The sequence below is a fragment of the Saccopteryx bilineata genome, chromosome 2 (assembly GCF_036850765.1).
Source record: "Saccopteryx bilineata isolate mSacBil1 chromosome 2, mSacBil1_pri_phased_curated, whole genome shotgun sequence".
Classification (NCBI taxonomy): Eukaryota; Metazoa; Chordata; class Mammalia; order Chiroptera; family Emballonuridae; genus Saccopteryx; species Saccopteryx bilineata.
The window spans coordinates 96,293,506-96,299,821 of record NC_089491.1 but is presented as its reverse complement, the minus strand read 5'-3'; positions in this window follow the sequence as shown (position 1 = coordinate 96,299,821).

The window sequence follows — 6,316 nt, the reverse complement described above, 5'->3', positions numbered from 1 at the left end:
CAGTAGCCACCACCAGGCTGAGGAGCGGAAGCCAAGGTGGCGACCCTTTCAAGCGTGCAAATGGGATCCCAGGCGACCCCCTCCGTGAGAATTCCCCCTGAAGCCATTCCCCGGCCCGCTGCCGCCAGCCCCCTCCCCGCCCTGCGGGGCCGCCTCGGGGGGGCGGGGGCCTGGAGCGTGCGAGCCAGCCAGCGAGCGTGGAGACGCGGGCCAGCTACCGCTCCACTGCGGCGCAGCCCACCCAACCCGGCGGCCCCAGCGCGCCGCCCACCCGGCCCTCTTTCTGCCGCTCTGGGCGCCGGGTCCCGCAGCGCCGCGTCCCCGGGGCGCGCGCCGTGTGAGGGCGAGGTGGCGGTGGTGGCGGCGGCTGCACTCACCATAGCCGGCCGTCAAGCCCTGCCCGGAGCGCGGGTGCCGATGGAGCGGACGCGGGGCTTGGATTTCACATCAATTCCTTTTTGCCCGGTGCCCCCCTTTTCTGGTCCTGCGCTCCTCGGTCTGCTCCCCGTCTTCTCTCGTCTCCCCCAAGCCTGGTCGCTGCGGGTCTCTTTGTCTTCCTTGTCGTCTTTTTCTTGGTCTTGGTCTTGGTCTTCTCCTCCTCCTCCTTCTTGGTCTTTACAAAAGGAACGGAAAGTGTAAAAACCCCGGCGCGCTGGGCCGCCGGAGGCTTTCGGTGGAGTGCAGCGCGGACTCACAATTACAAGCCTGTTTCTATTAAGCAGTTCCATGGCCCTCGGCGTGGGTGGTCTGCCGCGCCATAGGCAGGACCTGTCAGGGTCACGTGACAGATCCGAAAACTTTACCCCTTTACAATAAACTCAAGGAAAGCAAAGTAAACTCGAGGAACGTGCTATCAGCACAGCCCTCCTGGGTAAACAGGCGCTCCTCTCCCCGCCTTCCTGGGAGGCGCCCAGGCCCGCGAGCTCCCGCGAACCCCTTCCGCCCCCCCCCCCCGCGGCCACGTCTGCTGGGGGCCGCCGGGCCCAGGCAGGGGGTGGGCAGCTCCGCCGCCACCTCGCCTTCCCCACCTTGTGTGCCCCCCACCCCACCCACATTCTTGGCTAACATTTAGCCACTTGCCGGACTCTGGGGAGTAAGGGGTGCTGGGGGGCAGGGAAATGCATTGTGGCATCCCCTGCACTCCGGGGGGTGAGAGGTTCCCGGAGCCCTGCAGCATCTCTGTCCCTGTCAATTCTCAAGCCCTGTCCTGCTTGCGTTCCCACGGAAGCCCTGAGAAGCTGCGAGCATTCTGGTTGACAAGCCCACAGGCTGACAGGGCGGCATAGAGCCAGGGAAGCCGGGCAGATAACCAGAGACGCCCCGGAAAAGTGTTCAATGCACCGAGATGTATGTGACGTCGTGTCGTTTCTGTCTGAGGTCCCTAGGAAGCCGCTTCTGAAGACATCAAGGTGGAGTCCCTTGGAAACCAAGATTGGTAGCTGGCTGAGGAGTCACTAATTGATATTTGCTATTTTCCCTCTTCCAATTACTGTGGTTTTTGGGGTATGCCACCCAAATGCTCCCACCCACGTTGCCTTTCCAAATGAAGCAAGCTCGGGTGATTGGGTTAGCCGGAAGTGCCCTATGTCAGCGCGTTTGGCCTCAGGCCCTAAATGGAAAGGACCCTGCTTAACATTGCTTCTGCTCAAACCTGCAAAGCAAACTTCCCTACAGTGATAGGTACTGTTATCATGGACCTCATTATAAATAAAGAGGAATTATTGCTACGCGGGGAGAGGTAAGGTAATTCATTGAAATGTTCAAGAGTTAACCAGCTCTTCTTCCAAGTGAAGCCAGCCTTTTCTTGTCTTATTCTAGGGTGACAGTGTGATGTGTGTGTACACGTGTTGTTTAAAACAACAACAATAACAACCCTAAGTGTCACAATGCGTCTCCCTCCCCAAAGATGAGAAATATACCATCCTTTAATAGGGTCATTTGTGTTTGAGACATATTACGTAATTAAACATTGGGATGCTGGGGAGCCCTGTGACTTAGGCCGGTCCAGAGAGTCCTGTCATACCAATTTACTTTAGTAAAATATAGTCACAAATGGATATTAGTGGAGCATGAATCCTAAGAGTCAGAATAATTGGAAACACAAACCCAGCAATATTTCCTTCAGAAATACTACATTTGGTGTCATATCAAAGGACTCAATTCATACCCTGCTGTGAGCTTGGGTGGGGTAAGGAGGAAGGTATAAATACATCACCAGATAGAATAGTCTAGAATCTGAAAGAAGAGGTGAGATAAGAAAAAAGAGAAACAACTTAACAAAGGACATTTAAATGGCCCACAATATAAAGTTGCTAGTGTCTGGGAGAGAAAATTATCTTCTACTCTTCAGGGTTCTCCTGGTTGGATTAATAATTAAATTAATCAGATACAGATTAGCAAGAGAAAAGCAAATTAAAGTTTAATACTTGTTTACCATGTATACATGGGAGAGACGGAGGAAGACTGAGTCACTTGTCAAAATGGTGGAAGCCACCACCTTAAATAATACCTCCTTTAACTAAAGACAGAAGATGTTGGAGATGGAGAGTCAGTTATTGGAGGGGGCCAGCAAAAGCCCAGTAAGCAAGGGGCAGAGTGTTATGCAGATTTAAGTTGTGCCTTCTCAATTGATAGTAAAAGCAGGCTGGGGGGAGTGAGGCGAACACTCTCACAGAAAGAGATTTTCCTTAGAAAAGTAAACATGTAGAGCTTCTCTCAGGTGTGCTATTTCTAGATATTAGCCAGCCTAAAATAATCCTTATCCCAAAGTGACATATTTCGTGGTGACAAATTCCCCTTCACTAGTTTTGTGGGGCAATTCCAGAAGCACTTGTGGAGTCTGCTTTTCCTAATGAAAATGAAGACCCATATGCAAGCACACCTGGCTCCATGATCCTTGAGTGTGCTCCTTGAATGAGGCTGAGAATCAGGGGGGACCAGGTTTTGTGGGACCAGAGGCTTAATGCAGTTTAGAAGTTGAAGGCTTCTTTAGCAACTCAAAAATTACAAATACAAAATCAAATATAGCACGTTGGAAATGGGGGCTGTGCAGTGTGAGGCCCTAAAACTGAACAGACCTCCTGTTAAATTGACCCTTTTATAGTGCAGAAAATGGAGATTACAGAACTATTTAGATTTGTGGTCTTGCATTCATTGGTTAAGATTGAATATGTTCATGTTACATCATATTCTAGTCAAATGCTTTACAGTTGGGAGCAAAGATGAGCTTGATTTGAGTGTTAAATAGTTGGAGTTGATCTGCAGTAGTATAATCAGGGAGAGAGAACCTTTAGTGTTGTGACCTACAATGTCTGGAAATATTCTCTCCCAAGAGCAACCTGTCCTTCTATACCTTCCTCTGAAATCAGTCTTTGAAAACGATAGTGCTGTACCTCTCTTCCCTCCACTCTTAAATGCTAGAAATATTCAATCGTCATGTGAGAGAAATTCTCCAGCGTCCAGAGCCCCTTAGGTTATTACGTTCTGTTATTACTCTGAGGCTCCCCACCAGGGTGGTCTCTTTCTCATCTAACAGCTGCCTCCACCTTTCTAAAGTTGCTTACGCCTCAGCCTCATCCCTTCCTGCAAAACCAGCCCCAGTGCTTCCCAGTTCGACAGCCCACTTGGCAGGAAGGTGTGAGTGACTGAGAAGGCTTCCGGGCAACAGAGCTCAGCTCCAGCCTGCCCAGTTTGATGAGCCAATTGACATCAAGGTGTTAATAGTTGAGGAGGCTACTAGATGATGCCTTTGGAAGTTAACTTGGACTTTTAGAGCCATACTCAAAGGAATAATTCCAAAGTTGAAATTTTCAGGGCACTGAGGAGGACCATATGGACTCATTTGGGGCATTGGAGGAGGGAAAAATAGAAGGACCTTTTGAAACAAGTCTGAGGAGAGACCACATGAGCATGATCAAATCCACTGATGGGCAAGGTCATCAGTGGCTCTGTTTGTCTATCTGAATATCTGTTGTTACTTGAGATACAGTTGTTACCCTGTCCCTCACAGCAACCCCCAGCAACTAGAATGCTGCAAATGAATAACGGAGAGTTCCAAAGAAATATTCATTTACAATTGAGAATATTTCACCTCAAGATGAATGCCACTCTTGCATGCAGTTCTTGGATGCTGGATCAGACAGACCAAGCTTCCATAGAAAAGCAATGTTACTCAACATAGGGATTCCAGTTTTGAAATAACTATGCACCCTCACCCCTGCCTCCTTCCTGTCATAAAGTTGCCCACAAACCAGACCAACTTGTAGAATCAGGGCTTAGTGGACTGGAAGGGTAAGAAACATTTAACGGTGGAAGGTCGGGATCAGGAGACTGAGTGAACGAACACCTGAAGTACAACGGTAAGCCGCACCAAAACAGTGAAAGGATAATTCAAACAAGAGGAAGTAAAACAGGAGAGCAGAACAGAACAATGTGAACAGAAAGTTTGGGAACCAAAATGGGAGTGTGAGACCTGGAAGGTAATAAATCAAAGGCTCGGCGGGACCCTGTTACTGAGCGGGCAGTCCCACAGAGGCGGTACAATGGTCAAGGATGGGGCCACAATCTCAGGAAAAGAAGAAATGGGGAGAGAAGGGGAGACCTGTGAAACTCCACACCTCAGAAAATGCAACTTACCCAGGTTGCTTACTCTTGCAACTGCTGCCCATGCGGTACCCTCTCCGAGGAGGTGACCCCCCTGTGTGGGAGACCCACAGGGCAGCCTCACCAGTGAAGTGGACGTAAGAAACAAAAGAGCTGACAGAGATCTACACTGTGGGAGGCAGGTGTGGCCAGGCCGGCTGGTGGTCATGGTGACGTGGTAGGGTCCCAGCCAGCAGAAACAACTGATGACTTTTAGGCCAGAAATATGAACACCAAGTCCTAACTGTACCTAAGAGGGCTGAAAAATCTATAAAATTACGGTAAGTATAAAAAAAATAGCCTGTCTGACAAAAAAGTGCTATTTTACACGACTGGCATTGTTGCTACTCGGAAGTCATCACTTGTCTGGGTTAAGATCAGCAGGAAAGGTATGGGCCTGAACCTTGATGTTTGCTGCACGATCCAGGCTTGGAGGACTGATTCGAGTTCCATGTCCACCCTGACAGAAGAAGGCTGTGACACAAAGGCTCCACATGAGGGAGATTTTAGAAGGTTTGAGGTGTGAGGGAAATGCTGAAGCAGCCTGGAGCCTCGTTATTATGCTGCAGTCTGGGGCCCCTTGGCAGGAGGCAGGCACTGTTGGTGGCTCTGAAGACCCTCATATATGCAGACAATGCCTCTTCCCCCCCTGGAGCTGGGCCAGGAAAGGAGGTGTGCTTTTTTTTCCAGCACAGTCCGCACAGGGAGGGCACTGGGGATAGTGGTACCTTCTCCAGCAACTCTGACGGTTGTTGATTTAGGCCCATTTTGGGGGAAGTTGGGGAGGTGGGAGGCTGAGTCTGCCTATCCTACTGTCTGACTCTAGTGTGGTGTCTTCCCTTCCACACCTGTGTTAGTTTGCCATGGCTGCCATACAAAGTACCACAGCCTGGGTGGCTTAAACCAGTGATTTTCAGCTGCCGTTCTGCAGACTGGTCCACCAGAAATGTTGTGCTGGTCCACAAGAGTTAACCACCTTGATGCTGTATGGAGATTATAGACCCAATGATCTTAGTCAAATTCGCTTATGCTCAGAGTGATTTCTGCTTTAGTGGTCCTCAAAATAATTCTCCTATTCTTACTAGTTCCCAAGTGTAAAAATGCTGAAAATCACTGGCTTAAACAACAGAAATTTGTTTTCCCACAATACAATCCTGAAAGCTAGAATCCAAGATCAAAGTGTTGTCAAGGTTAGAGTCTCCTGGGGCCTCTCTCCCTGGCTTGTAGATATGACTGTCTTTTCCTTGCATCTTCACATTCTTCAAATTCTTCACATGGTCTTCCCTGTGTACATGTCTGTATCCAAATTTCCTCTTTTTGGAAGGACACCTGTCATAATTGGATTATATCCCACCATATGACCTCATTTTAACTGAATTATCTCTTTATAGACCTTATCTCCAAATATTGTCAAATTCTGAATTACTGAGAGTTAGGGCTTTTACATATGAATTTGGAGGAATATATTTCATCCTATAACAATACCCAGATGTTGAAAGGAGCTGGCTTGGGTTCGAAGGGCATGTTCCTCTCTATGCCTGGGATACTCTGAGGAAAGAATAGAGACACACTGGTCCTTCCTGGCTTCTCAGGCTGAGAGCACCTGACCTGCTACCCCAGGAACCTGCCCACTACTCTGGTGGTTTAAGAGAATTGCTGTAGGCACCAGGTAGAA